Genomic DNA, 15,727 nt, shown 5'->3' on the forward strand with positions numbered 1-15,727 from the left:
TGTGTTGAGGGCGTTGGGGACGCCGTGTGTTGTGTTGAGGGCGTTGGGGACGCCGTGTGTTGTGTTGAGGGCGTTGGGGACGCCGTGTGTTATGTTGAGGACGTTGGGGACGCCATTGGGTGGTGTAGTGTAGTGGCGTTTGGACGCCTGGTATGGAGTGTGGTGTTGTGGAATATATGGTGGCGCAGGGCGCCAGGTAGTGGTCGGTAAGGTGAGTATTGGCGTAGCAAGGTCGGTGCGTTAGGACGCAAGAAGTGGTTGTAGGGATGTGTGGCGTTATATTGAGGTCATCAGTGGTTGGGATGACCAGAGGTAATGGTGTGTCGGAGTGGGTAAGTCTTATGGATAAGATGAAATGTGGATAATTGCAGGAGTTGGTGGCTGCAGTAGGCGAGCCAAGTCGACATATCTAGCAAGACTCATAAAAGACTAATAAAAATTAATTATTCTCATTAAAATTTTCATTATGTCGGAGTGGGTAAGTCTTATGGATAAGATTACAATGTAGAATATCAAAATTTCAGGTGTTGATGGTTGCAGTGGGTGAGCCAAGTAGATATACTAATTTCTCATTAATTAAGTTGTTACAGGAATCTCGCTAGAGGCGAGCCAGTGGCAGTATGATGCTTTAGTGACATTAGTTGTGAAATGATTTTAATGAGGTATTTATTGGGATAATGTATGGTCATGTATATTCTGTATATTACCTCATCGGCACCATTACTGAGTGTTAGGCTTGAGAAGGTCCCCGGGATCATGTCACAGAGCTTCAGGTAGAGTACAAGGGAAGCCATGAGGCTACACTCAGTAATTCTACAAAAAAAAGGGGAGGAAGTGAAGCCAACGTGACGTTATAGGCGAAATTCGCCCCTGACATCAAAGCAGGGATAAGGGCCAGCTGCAATGGCTTTGCAGCTGCGCTCAGGCTATATACGGGGAGAGAGTAAGGAGCCGAGGGGGTTATATAATAATGGGATCGAGCCAGGGGGCTCCGAGGGAATATTTTGCAGGTACAGCGGTCGGGAAGATGTGAATACAGGTGGACACACTCTGGGCAGATGGTCCTAGAGTAATGTTCTACAGTTGTGGTGAGCACAGCAAGGAAGGATGACCAGAGAGCTGTGAGGTATCTACAGCGTTCTGGGATTGGTGCCCGGGAACGAGACGTCAGCACAGACCCGAGGGAACATGACCCAGGGGTAGGAATCTCCGTTGCTCTAGAGGCCAGGATCACGTTAGCTCAGAGCAACGATGGGACATTGACAACATTCACCTGGCTGGACAGCCTGGGTTTTGTCTGGGTCATGGAGGATCTATGACTTAGCAACCATGGGACACGAAGACAAGAGAAGTGATGCTGCCAATTGTGGAGGAGGCCAGTGAAACATTGTGTGATCATTGTAAGCCCTTATGTCAACAGTACAGGGCAAGATGTTAAATTGTTAGTAACTTATTACTAAGGATGAAGAACCTTAGATATATATGTGTGTTGTGTATATATTAATGACTAGTGTCATTTCTGTTTAAGTGCCAGCATTCTGATCCATGTAATTTTATGGTTATGTTTGTATGTAATTATATGTCAGCAGTTTAGGTATATGTGCATTGTTGGAGATGGGAAAAATTATTACAGACTATTTTACCTGTGCTATGATGTGAATATAATGTATATGTTGGAGAAGTGTTGTGAGTCATGTCGGGGAAAATTTTAATTTATTTCATCGTGTGTATGATGAACTTATTGGATGATTTTTTAGTTTTACATATATGGTGGGTGCATCCTCCAGGTCCTTGCACTAATGGAACCATTGCAATGATGCATATGGGGACATATGCGTGTTTAAGGAGGGAAGTGGTGTTGTAATCCTCAAGTTAGTAGGAATTATTAGCTAGAGGATCATTACAACAACACTTAACGAATGATGATTGGAAGTACATGTTAAGTAGACAGACTATGGATCACATGTCTAAGAAAGGTCAATGGATTAAGACCGAAGCTGTTTAGCCAAATTAATAATTCTTGGAAAGAGGAATTATTTTTCTTCAGGCTTCTAGGATCAAGGTTACCGCTCTAGGGATCAGGTTAATCGGATTATACCTTCCTTGAGAGGCGTAGTGAAATGTTTGAGGCCATGGTTGGCTAAAGTCAGTCTGATTGTGGGAGTTGAACTGAGAAGTCCTCTGGATCCCCGTTTGCGGCAGCGGCGAAGTGTAGCAGACAGCTATGCGAGAACCTGATGTGATCTTAGTGACCAAGTTAAGTCTGCAGTATGTGAGTATTGAATGAAAGACTAACCGGGTGTGGAGCGTTGTAGTAATCATTCCGTATTAGGGACTTAGGCGGAAGTTACGAGTGTGGGTGGTGATCGCGGAGGTCAAGTGGTCTATGGGTATTGGAAGTATATTGACCTAATAGAGTATGTTAATATGTTATTATTTGTCAGAGTCTATTCTTTGTAATTAAATGACAAAACCTGACAGCCTTTAAATACCTTCCATATGTTCATTCATTGTGTTCCAGTACAAACCTAGTGGTACGCCTCAAGGGTCTGGTGTGTGTAGAAGTATACGTGGTAGTAACGGTTGCTGAGGCAAGGTATTATGTGTTGTGTAATCGCTGTGTTCGGAATGAACCGGGGTTCAGCGTCATGACACGGGTATAGGCCGAGTCAGGCCCGGTTATAGGCCCAGAAAGGCCCGGGTCCAGGCCTTGACAGGCCTCGGTCCAGGCCCAAACAGGCTCGAGTCCAGGCCCAGACAGGCTCGAGTCCAGGCCCAGGTATAGGCCCAGACAGGCCCAGGTATAAGCCCAGACAGGCCCGGGTCAAGGCCCAGACAGGCCCGGGTCCTGGCCCAGACCTGGTTTTCCCTCTTGGAGTTGGAGTTGGTTTTGTTTGTGGATTTGGAATGAGGGAAGAGGCGGGCTGGATAAGGCAGTTTATGTCTTTGGAAATATTTGTAATCATTTTATTTAGAGATGAGTGTGAGCAGAAATGACACACTATAGTAGTAATTTATAGTGAAGATAATAATGTATTTTCCAAATGAGAAAAAATTATGCGAGGCAAAAACTTAAGTTGAGATAAAAGTAGGTTGTCAACAACTCCACAATAAAAGATTTGGTTGTGGAGGAGATTCCCGCCCGAAGGTCGGCCATCTTGGCGCGCAGATTGAACGCCCCTGGCTGGACTTTCTTTCCACACCTCGCCTGGAGCTCATCTTTGAATTCAGATGGCTTTTTTGGGCCAGTGTGTGCTCACTGCAGCTACCCAGGGGCTCACAGCACCGGGGGAGGCCGGAGCCTCACTAATGGACGCCTCCCCGAGTGGGGGCGCCATGTACGTTGACAGCAAGTCCCAGAGAGGAAAACGACTGCTGGAAAATGAGTCGGCTGATGCTGCGCCAAAGCGAGATGCTAAGAGAATGCCTTTGCCTTCAGAAGACCTTTCTCTTGTGGTACCTCATTCCTCGTTTGTGGTTGTCCTAATCCAGTCAGAATCAGCTCAGTGCGAGGTTGCAAATCCTCTTACCTTAGGTGCAGCAATTGAGGCTTCGGTATTGTGGCCACATTGCCTGCCTGAGACCGCGTGTACCCTGGGTAGGGTGTAGCACTTTAGCTACACATCAAAAAGGAGGCTCTATCACACATCCGTGTATCCGACATTATTAAGTTGGGGGACTGGCCTGTCAGGTGCTGACAGGTATTGTCGCAGGAGCAGTCTCGGGCCCGGTATGGGAAGATTGGCCCAATGATCAGTGTGTTGATGTGGATAACATCCGGACCGCTCTGCATGTGTTAGGGGGTGCATCAGCGGTATTATTGGAAGTTACCAGGATTCACGGAGCAACAAACCCAACATCCGTGGTCCGTGTAAAGTTCGATGGGCCCCTCCCTGATGGGTGGCACTACACAGGACCTCATATCAGGTCCAGCCCTACAACTTCCCTGTGTTACGATGTTACGCTTGTTATCTATTGGGCCATAGTCGCCTCGCCTGCCATAATGAAGCACACTGTGCAAACTGCGGCAAAACAGGCCATACAGACAGATATAACGGTGGGTGCAACTTTAGGGGAAGGTCAAGCTTCCCATGACCTTGGAGTCATTGGAGATGGGTTTGTGGATTACCTGACCTAGCAGTTTATGCCTTTGGGGAGATCTCCCCCCCCCCTTCCCTGGCATATATGCATTAATGATATATAATGCATATGCCAGCCAGTCCAAGCCTAATCTTAAGGTAATTCTCCTATCTCTCAATTTATTCTTTACCTACTCTTCACAGCAAGTCTTTGTCACCCACATTGAACAATATTCTAAGTCTTCACCACCCCAAAACTTGCCTCGCCACCCAACTTTTACCTTACCATACATCTTTGCTACCCATCATTTGGTTTGGATTAAACATTCAAGGGTAAATGTTCGCCTTTGATCACCTAGCAGCAATTGAGGATACAGATGTAAGCTGATTGGAGAGTCGCGTTCTGAGTGTAAACTAGTAGAACGTAAGTCAAGAAACTGCAGATGGCCTATTATCCTGCACGTGGCACCTCCTATTTATATCCACCTACACTCATTCATATACGTTTAACCTAAGCTTCAAACAATTAAAGATTCCTATGCCTATTATGATCCAGTGATCCAGTAGTATGATCCACAATAGACTTGAGAATGGTCCAGGACAGACCGAAACGTCGTCGTCCCTTCACCTTCTAGTGTGTGGTCTGGTCAACATACTTCAGCCACGTTATTGTGACTCCTCGTCTGCACATGATCCAGTAATTTGTTCCGCAAATTCACAACCCAGTTACCAAACCAGTATTTACCCAGGTATTTCCTAAATCTAAACTTATCTTCATTTAAAGCCTTATCAATAACTCCCTTGTTATGCCCATTCATCCACTTGTACACTTCAATCATGTCACGTTAAGGTTTTTCCAACATCTCTTCATACGGAAGCTTTCTAATTTACGGGATTAACTTTGTCATCCTAACTGACGTGTTCTAGTGAATTATGTCCATTCTTTAGCATGGCGATCAAAACTGAACTGCATAATATAAATGGGGTCTAAAAACAATACGTTAATAAACCCAGCCGACTTATTGCTAACTCTTCTATAAATAAATCTATGGGAAAGAAAAGCTCTCAGCCTGTTAACAAGAGTGTACAAATCCACAAGGGCCGGGACGAGGATTCGAACCTGCGTCCGAGAGCATCCCAGACACTGCCGTAATTGACTGAGCTACGACATGGTCAAAAGGAGTTGAAACCGAAGTTCTACTGAACTTACTGGATCCTGCAGCCTCTCCGAGGCACAAACCAGTGTTAGTGTAACAAGAAAGTGAAGTTGACTAAGTCCATCTAGTTCCACCCGCTCCTCCCCAGAACTAGTTGGTAAATAAGCACTTTACCTTGACTCCTCTGATCCAACACTTGTCCACACGTGTTACACTCCTGAAAAAATATTTTTTACATATATTAAGGGCAAGTATAAGTAATTATCAAAAGAATGCACCAAACCAGGAAGGCTATGTAGCACCAGGGTAATTATAAACAGTTTATTTCAAATACAATCGAGTAGCAAAATACAATTATGAATTTCAAGAACACTGGAACCAATCACTGGAAAAGGTGTAATTGCAATTGAGATTAATTACAGATTGTATCAACAATATTGAGTAGGCAAGACTGATAAGACTGCAATAGCCTAACGGAGTACATTTTTGTCTTGGACTCATGAGGCTATGGTTAAGCATCAATGTTCTTTTAAAGTTACATAGAAACACATTACCTTATTACAGTCTTCCACTAAAACAAACCTTTAGCTAACCTTAGATAAACGTACTGTGTATTATTAATTTATTTAGCTGTCTATTGGCCTAAATTATATAAATAACATGTTTAAAACCTCTCAAGTACAGTATATGGTCTCTGAGCACTAAACCAACGTTAGAAGCCTAGTGATTACATTGTTAAAAATGACCATTTTGGTGAATTCATTTTACATCGCAGAGTAAACAAGATGCAAACAATTAACATCTTCCATCTATTAAATAAACAATTATCTAGTCGTCCCTTCACTTTCTAGTGTGTGGTTTGGTCAACATATTTCAGCCCCCGTTATTGTGACTCCTCGTCTGCAATTATCTTCCCCATTTATCTGCACCATTGCTATCCTGATATGACCACTCCATCGCCCTAGTCGTTAACACTAAACAATCTAGTGTGACTTGTTGCTAAACATTACAAGTCACCCTTAGCTTAGCTACAAAACACGTTGTACATATTATCAAACTACCTTTAATGTCATAATGCAGCAGTTTGTGCGCTCAAAATACAGATAGACAAACTCCTCAGGAACCGTAGGGGAACCTTTGACAAGCCGCCGGCTTCCTGTTGCCGTAGAGGGCACTATGGAGAAATGGTGGCCCTCTGGTAAATTTAAGTCAATATTACCTAGGAGTTATGATGTACCATCCATTAAACATCTGGGACTCACAGTTAATATGAAAACAATCCTTAAGAATAGATAAACGAATCTTTGACTTAAACGAACAATATTGAATATTCAACTGTACGAGTCTCTGTTGTGGTCCCATCTGGCCTACTGTGTCCTAATATGGAAACTTCACTTCAAAAACACATCAATGATTTTCCGCTTTGGAGAAAGTTCAAGACAGCAACAACAATCATGCCAGAACTTGTTCAACTGTCACTACCACCAATCTTTGAAGGATTAACACTATACATGTTTAAATTGTTGTAGATTTTGATAGATTAGCCTATAAATTTTCCTAGAAATTACCTACTTAATATTATCTTTTAGATTAAGGACCTGCCCGAAGTGTTATGCGTACTAGTGGCTTTACAAGAATGTAAACACATAGGGCTATGTACTCCTTGTCACCTGTCCTCTTAAAAATAGCGTCGCTTTTGGCCGTTTACCCGTATGGCCGAATATGGACGTAATTTGAAAATGAAAAAAAAATGAAAATAAATTTGGGATTTTTTTTTTTAACAACAATAAGTTAAGAGTCCTCTGATAGGTTAGGTGGGCAGGAAATTCTCATAAAGTTTCAAAACGTTATGAAAAATGTTAATGGAAAGAATCCTCTTCTAAGCTGGCCGAGTAAGCCGGGCGACTCAAACAGAAAACGGAACAGTGCGCCACTTTTGTGAGTCGATTTCATTTCAAATTTTGTCCAAATTTGGCCATAGCGCCGCGCATACCAGCCAAAAGTGACGTTAGTTTTAAGAGGATGGGTTGATCAGAAACCCAAAATAACTTGTAGTTATATAAATAAATAAATAAAAGCCGAGGCCTTTGTAATACTGACCAAGTTGGAGGTCATTAATACAGACCACTTCACTAAAATATCATATTTGACACAGACAGGCTGGACAACAGCTTCAAGCTCAACAAGCCACAATGTAACACAGAAAATAGATGTGTTGTTTCCCCCATAGGGTTATTAACCCATGAACCCCCTTAACCTCTCAAGTCGTAAATGCCGAGTCATTCCTTTTGTTCACAATATACACAAGACAAATCCTCAATAAAATAAGGGTGGAGGGAGTAGGAAGGCTGACCTTTGACAAGGTGCCGCCGTCCTGTCCCCGTCGAGGCCACTGTAGACGGTGGCCCTTAAGTCAATTCATCATAGGAGCCCTTCTCCTTCCATCATTCTGAATCATGCTCATCGTACTAACCTGCACCCCCTCAATCCCCCTCCCCCACAATCTGTGGCCAAAATTTCTCGTTTCATTCAGATTTTCATCAAAATATGTCGAAGATTTCTCTTTGGGTTGTTTTAAGGGGCCTGACAGCCGAGTGGACAGCGCTTCGTATTCGTAATCCTGAGGTTCCGGGTTCGATCTCCGGTGGAGGCTGAAACAAATGGGCACTTTCTTTCACCCTGATGACCCTGTTTACCTATCAGTAAATAAGTACCTGGGAGTTAGACAGCTGCTATGGGCTGCTTCCTGGGGATGTGTAAGAAAAAGAAGGCCTGGTCGAGGACCGGGTCGCGGGAACGCTAAGCCCTGAAATCATCTCAAGATAACCCTAAGACTGCTGGCTAACTACTGGCATGGCTATTAAGGCCACCACAAGCGCCCTAATGACTTAACTAGCGGGTACACCTATGGCTGCCACCTGACAATCACCTCTATATTTTGTCTAAATACATAAAATATACAAAATAATAATGAATAACAACATGAAGTACACACCTCGTACAATCCTTTCTATATTATGATTGAGTAATGATATCTGTAACACATTTATTTTTTTTCACTGGTAATCAAAGTGACCCTTGCCTGGCGGCGGCTGGTCGACAAATGAGCCACACATTAAGAAGCGGGACTCCCAGACGCGCCACTCACCCTTACTTCACCATAATATCTAAACTGTCAACCTCTAATACAGTTAAGCATCTGACCACCAGAGGCGCTAATGCTTCCCTGTTATTACGCCATCCATATAATGATTGCTCTCATTATTCATTGTTGCAACGTTTAAATACATTCAACACACTGTATTGACAGTGTCAGATGCAGGCGATGAGTCACAATAACGTGGCTGAAGTATGTTGACCAGACCACACACTAGAAGTTGAAGGGACGACGACGTTTCGGTCCGTCCTGGACCATTCTCAAGTCGATTGTGAAGAGGAGGTAGAGACAGGCAATAAATAGGCAAGAGAGAGCTGAGGAGGAAAGTAAGGTGTAGGGGATAGTAGTAATAATGAGAATTGCAGAAGGTCTATTGGCCCATACGAGGCAGCTCCTATTATAACCACGGAAGGAGATAGTAATAGGAATAAGAAGAGGATAGCAAGGGAGCGTAGGAGAAGACAATGGACAGAAAAAGGTGAGAAGAGAGAAAGAAAAGGAAAGAGAAAGAAAGATAAATGGAAGGGGTAAGCTTATGTTAAGTCACGTTTGTTAGAAAGATTTGAGCATTTGAGTATATACTGTGAAAGGGTAGAGTCCACAGCAACAAAGCCAGGACTCAAGTTCATGTTGGGTACATTGTGTATTAGAGCCGATTCTACAAGACGGCGTCTGTGTAGAGGCAGGAAAGATTATTTTGTAGGAAGACCAATCAATGGGATGATTAGAATCCCTCACATGGCAGAAGAGAGTATTGTTAGTGTCTGCAGACTTAACACTTCTCTTGTGTTCTTTAAGTCTGCCATTCAGTGTGCGGCCAGTTTGCGCAAATGAAATTTTTTTGATCATCATTGTTTGCTGTGATCGCCAACATGGTATTTAGAAAAAGTTGATCTGCTGCTGACCTCTTGCTAAATCTCTCCACTAAGTGACATTAGACACTGGATGAATCATAGATCAGCAGTGTTGTTGATCTAAATATAGCAGGTGCATTTGAGTGGGTCTGGATTAGTAGGAAAGCATCACACACTAGCCCCTATCAGTCACCATTCTGCAATATAAAAAAAATCCCCCATGCTTTCCACATCACTTGTAATACAGGAAATATGGAGTGGATTAACAGGAATGAGAGAGGACCAAGTCAGAGAGAGAGCTGAGGGTCAAGGAAGTCTATGTTCCCTCTCTATTACAGGCCAAAACAAAAATTCATACCTTGGATTAATTTCCAACTGTGGCTGCAAAAGTGAGTATCTGGTCTCTTCGGGTACTGTGTAAATTGAGTGCGTACGAAGTGTCTTGCTGCACCCATCTCTTCCACAGTGATGACACATGGATGCGACTCCAGACGAGAAGTAGCCTTCACTCCCCAACATCGTCCAGCCAACACAGTTTTTAGCCAGTCCATCAATTCATTTGCTTGGGAACGACAAAGACTACTCTCAGCTGACACTGTAAAAAAAATGGACAATTTATATGCAATAAAAACCCAGAGTTGAATGTAATGAAACGCCATTTTCTGGGTGAGACCTGGAGGCTCCCCGGAGCTTACTAGGCTGATATGCTAATGTCAGCCTTTAACATCAGTCATGTGTATGGAGTTCTGTGGGCCTACCGGGGACCACAAGGCAGAACTTGGCCCCCTCTCTGAGGGGGCCAGGCATGGGGAGCAATGGCCTATAGAAACCTCGTGTGGTTGGAAGCATTCTATGTCTGCCATCGACCAGGTCAGGCACCCAGAAAGGTAAGCATCCCAAAACAAACCCTTATTCTGGTGAAATTATTGATACCACAGGCCGAACAAGTGGATAGAACTCCCCCTAAAAGAAACGAGCATGACGTCACACGTCGCCGTGCCGCTTTCTGCACAGCTGGTGGGAGCCTCAGACCCCCTACGCCGGCTATCCACCCTTCAGTTCTGAGGCTGGATGTCAAAACATGCAAAAAACTGCCGACTGTTACGTACCCTTATAAGATACGTAAGTAAATATATTAATATGTACATTTATAATTGTATGTAAATTACAAGCATGTATATTGTATACTTATATGTTCTATGCAAATGCACATTCATGTTACAGTGTTGGCGTTAGGCCCAGCGTATCGTGGGAATGATTGTTTATTTCTTTGTGTGATCAGTTTTCCCACGGGAACTAATGATTTATATGTGATCATCAGTGGGTAACAGAGTGAAATAATAATTGAGTGAACTGTATCTGGCAAATTGTCGTGGGATCGTCCGTTGCTGGGGTGTGCATGCCATTATGCTATTCTGTATGCATATTTTAATTACTATGTAAAGAAACACGTACTTTTGTTGTCTATATCAATATGTACTAATTATTCATTAAGTTAGTTTAAGATTACTCTTGTCACAATATAGTGCTCCATTGTTGAAATAATAAATATTGTAACTTTGGCAATTTATTCGCGGGGCAAGGCAATGTGTTTTTTGACTCGCATATTGTAGTTCAGTAGCTGAGCAGAAACCAGGGAGATAACACTTGTTGAAGTTAAGTTCATTTGTTCTGTCATAGCCATAATTATTCTTAGTATTGATTTAATGTCTGGAAGTTACAGTGATATTTTTAATGTGATATATATTGTGACCATATAATCATCTGTTTGCTTTTGAGATTTATTTAATATAATATTATATATCTATACTTAGTGTCTTTATTCTTCAGTCCTATGAAGATTCTATTTTGTGCTCATTACTTATTAAGGGGTTATACTGGTGATTCGCTATTGAGAACAGCAGTTGTGTCGTATCCCTAGACTTATTAAAGTTTGGCTGCTGTAGGATCACGAGCCGTAACGTACGATAGGTAACAAAGAGTTATGGGGGCCTGTGCCGGGAAATATTGTCCCACTTTAACTTAACTATGCTAATCTAACCTTGCCTTCCTAGGTACCAGTGTGTCAAGTGTCTCTGTGTGTTTCTTAAGAACTATTCCATGTGCCAAGCAAGCCTTCCTGTGTGTCAAGTAACAACGTTTCACGATTTTGAGGTAAGTCATCCTATATATTTTGTTTGTGCAGTGAGGCCAAGCGAATTTTCAGTGTGGTGACAATTTTACAGTGAAGTGTAGTGCAGTGCCATTATTTTAATTATTGTTGTGAATCAAGTGCCAAGTGTTAGTAACGATGGAAGAGAAAGTTGCAGCGTTGGTGGCTCACCCAGACTTTGAAGGGATTCAGAACCTTAAAAAGACTGAGTTAATACAAATGGCAAATCATTTGGATTTGACCGCCAGCAATAGAATGGTTAAAGCCCAAATATTGAAAGTCATTGTGACGCATTTTGTTGAGAATGGGGATTTAGAGGAAGAAATTCTAGAAGAGTTAAGAGAGGAGTCGAGTGATCAGATGACGTTAAAGCGTCTTGAGTTAGAAGCGCAAATAGCCAATGCTAAGCTTGAAGCTCAAAGGGAACAGAAAATATTAGAGGCTGAAGCTCGTCAAAGAGAGATTGAAGCTCAACAGCAACAGCAAATATTAGAGGCTGAAGCTCAGCAAAGGGAGCTGGAGACTAGGCGTTTAGAAATTGCGGCACAAAACCAGAGAGGTTTAATTGAGTTGCAACTTGAAGCCACAAAGAAGAAACAAGCCGAGGAACAAACTAGGCAATTAGAGATTCAACAACAAATGGCGGACACTAACTTCAGGCTTGAATCACAGCGTATGGCAGCTGGGCATGGAAATACTAGTAATGTTTCAACAAATAGTGATAATAATCCCATCAGGATGAATAAGTATATAGAGTTGCCCAAGTTCAATGAGGAAGATCCTGAGGTTTTCTTTGCACATTTTAATAAAATTGCCATCAGTATGAACTGGCCAAGGGATCAGTGGGTAGCCATTATGCAGTCTCAATTCAAGGGGCGTAGTCAGGAGGTTTTCATATCCTTACCTGACGCTCATAGTTTTGATTATGACTTTGTAAAGAAAAGCATCCTCAATGCATACCAGCTAAATCCAGAGGCACACAGGCAAAAGTTCAGGAACCTAAGGAGAATCAAGGATCAAACAATAGCAGATTTTACTCGTCAGAAGACGAATTTTTGCAACAGATGGTTAAAGTCACTTGCAGTCACTGATTTTGATGCTCTAAAGAATCTTCTCATAATGGAAGAAGTATTGTCCTGTCTTCCAGACCAGTTGTCTACTTTTATGGCAGAACAAAAGAATGTAACCGATATTGATGAGCTGTCAAAGCTCGCGGATGAGCATGAGTTGCTGACTAAGGCCCCGTTTACGGCCACTTCACCTAAGTCTAGTCGTAGAGTAAATTTCAATGCTCACCGTACTCCTTATCAGTATAAGTCTCCTCCTGGTGCGACAGTTACTCCCGTGAACTCTTCTCTTACTAACCCTAAGATGGTTACTCCATTGCCAGGATCATCTAAGCCTAGTAATGCTAATTCTAAACCGGCAGTTGGTTCTACCAGTGTGTCCACTGTCAAACATTGTACCCATTGTAAGAGAAGGGGGCATGTGATTTCTTCATGTTTTAGTTTGCATCCTGAACTCCGACCAACTGGTCTTATTATGAGTAAAGGAGTGCAACCTATTAATTCTTCATGTATTACAGTCAGTCCCAATTGGATGGCTGAATTCAAACCCTATATTTCCACAGGTACCTTATTATGTACTAATGGTAGACATAAGACTGTTCAATTACTCCGTGATACTGGAGCTTCACAGTCTCTTATTACCCAGAAGGTACTTGATGATGTTGACACCCGAGATCTGGGTGAAGTTGTGCTTCTCCAGGGTATTGCCGGAAGTGTGCAACCAGTGTCCTTATTGCAAGTTAACCTTGATTCTAACTATACTTCAGGATGGTGTAAGTAAACAACTGCCCATTCCTGGGGTAGACATTATTCTAGGTAATGATTTTGGCAACCAAATGGTTGTAGGGCCCAAGTGTCCCATCATGTTAACTAAACCCCATAATGTATTAGCTCAACCGGAAGCAGATGATGATATTATTTACCCTGCTTGTGTTGTAACTAGATCAATGGGAAAAACAGGTGAGAGTAATCCTGTCTTCACTGAGGATGCTGATCCCAAGACCAGGACCCCTTCAGTAAAGGAGTGGGAGGTGGATCTTGAGGATTCTTTTATGACTCGACTGGATGATGAGAGTGAGGCCGTAGTAGAAGCCCCGCCGAACCTAAATCACAAGGAAAGTGAAGGTGAGGAGGCTGAACTATCTGTACCTTGCCCGCTTGTCTCCAGTGCGCCAGTTGTCGAGAGTGAGGCCGAAGTAGCTATGACTCCATTTTATTCCGATCAATCGGGAAAAGAGATCAAGCTACTAGGTTCTTGCCCGCTCGCTGCTGAGTCTGAGTCATTGCCCTTAAGTGTTGTACAGACTACTGATCCTAGTTTAAGTAAGTGTATTTCTGAGGCTCCTGATAAAATTGATGCATTGGAGGAAGGGACGGGTTTCTTCTTCAAGGATCGACTTCTGATGAGAAGGTGGAGACCCAAGGGAACTCCCTCTTCAGAGGATTGTGAGATTAGAACCCAACTCGTTGTCCCCAATGATTATCGTAGGCAGGTCCTGCAGGCTGCACATGATGATCCCATGGGAGGTCATCAAGGTATCACGAATATGTACCATAAGATAAGTAAATATTTTTTCTGGCCAAAGTTAAAGAAAGACGTGGTCAGATACTGTCATAACTGTATACCCTGTCAAATTGTTGGTAAACCAAATCAATCTGTACCTAGAGCACCATTGCAACCTATTGTAGTTCCTGATGAACCATTTACTCATGTTGTAATTGATTGTGTGGGTCCTTTACCTAAGACTAAATCGGGTAACATGTTTTTGTTCACTCTCATGTGTATGACTACTAGATTTCCTGAAGCTTATGCTCTACGGAATACCAAGGCTCATAATCTCATCAAGTGTCTTGAAAGATTCTTTTCGTTGTTTGGAATGCCTAGAGTTATTCAGAGTGATAATGGGGGAAATTTTGTTTCTAAAGTTTTCAGAACTTTTTGCGAATCCCGAGGGATTCGGCACAAATTGTCCAGTCCATATCATCCACAAAGCCAAGGTGGACTTGAACGTTTCCACCAGACTTTGAAACAAATGCTAAAGACAACCGGAGAAACTCATCCACGTAATTGGGATGAGAATCTCCCCTTTGTGTTGTTTGCTGCTAGAGAAGGGCTACAAGAGTCATTGGGCTGTTCACCCTTTGAACTAGTGTTTGGTCACCAAGTAAGAGGTCCTCTTAAAAGGCTACAAGAAAAGTTGTTGGGAGATGTCTCTGTTCATCAGAGCGGATTGTACTTGAGTGAGGTCAAGGCTAAGTTGTGTCGGGCTCGTGAGTTGGCGAAAGAACATCTGGGAAGGACTCAACAAGCCATGAAAGTACGATATGACAAGAAGTTCAAGGCTAAGCTAAGGTCGTTTGATGTCGGAGATTTGGTGTTGGTGTTGAAACCTCGTATGGGGACTTCCATGTCCCATAAGTTCGCAGGACCCTGCCAAGTGGTAGACAAGGTGGGAGACCTAACTTATAAACTAATTAACCCTAATCTTTCAGAACCCCAAATGACTGTACACATTAACAGATTAAAAGCTTATGTTGGACCTGGTGTAGTAGCTTGTTTTAGTCGGGAAGAGTTACCACCTGAGGATAATTGTAGTGAGGGACATTATGTTAATATCCAACTTCTCAGTTCCAGTTCCAATGGCAGGGAGATGCTATGTCATTTACAGGAGGAACAACGTGATGAGTTCCAGGTTCTGCTGGACAACCATTCATCTCTGTTTGGGGAGGTTCCTACCCAGACCCACCTCATCACACACGACATTCAGCTCCTGGACAGCACCCCCATTCGACAACATCCGTACCGAGTGAATCCCGAAAAGAGGAAAATTATGCAAGCAGAAGTGGAATATCTGCTCCAGCATGATTTCATTCGGCCAAGTCAAAGTACTTGGAGCTCTCCGTGTTTGTTAGTGCCAAAACCAGATGGAACCTGGAGATTGTGCGTGGATTACAGGAAACTGAACAAGAACACTACAGTGGACGTTTTTCCTTTACCCTTGTTGGAAGAATGTATAGAGTCCATAGGTCATGCCGAATATGTAAGTAAGCTTGATTTGTCAAAAGGGTATTATCAAATTCCATTAACAGAGTATGCTAGAGAGGTTACTGCTTTTGTTACACCTGATGGTGCGTATGAATTTAATGTCATGCCATTCGGTTTGAGAAATGCACCTGCTACTTTTCAAAGATTCATGAATTTCTTACTCAAGGATGTGCCAGATTGTAGGGCCTACCTTGATGACATTGTTTTGTACAGTA

The 15,727-nt window shown here is 42.7% G+C and overlaps 1 long non-coding RNA gene across 2 annotated transcripts in view; it reads right to left on the reverse strand.

Moving 5' to 3' along the window:
• LOC138351236 (uncharacterized) overlaps nucleotides 1-8,337 on the reverse strand; it is a 54,880-nt gene extending 46,543 nt beyond the window's left edge. For both annotated transcript variants that reach the window (XR_011222381.1, XR_011222380.1), the window contains exons 1-2: nucleotides 8,232-8,337; nucleotides 5,411-5,453 (exon numbers count right to left, since the gene is read on the reverse strand). This is a non-coding gene — a long non-coding RNA (uncharacterized lncRNA). The remainder of the gene's footprint in view (nucleotides 1-5,410; nucleotides 5,454-8,231) is intronic.
• Nucleotides 8,338-15,727: the final 7,390 nt, after the last annotated feature.

This window comes from Procambarus clarkii, chromosome 49 (assembly GCF_040958095.1).
Source record: "Procambarus clarkii isolate CNS0578487 chromosome 49, FALCON_Pclarkii_2.0, whole genome shotgun sequence".
NCBI lineage: Eukaryota > Metazoa > Arthropoda > Malacostraca > Decapoda > Cambaridae > Procambarus > Procambarus clarkii.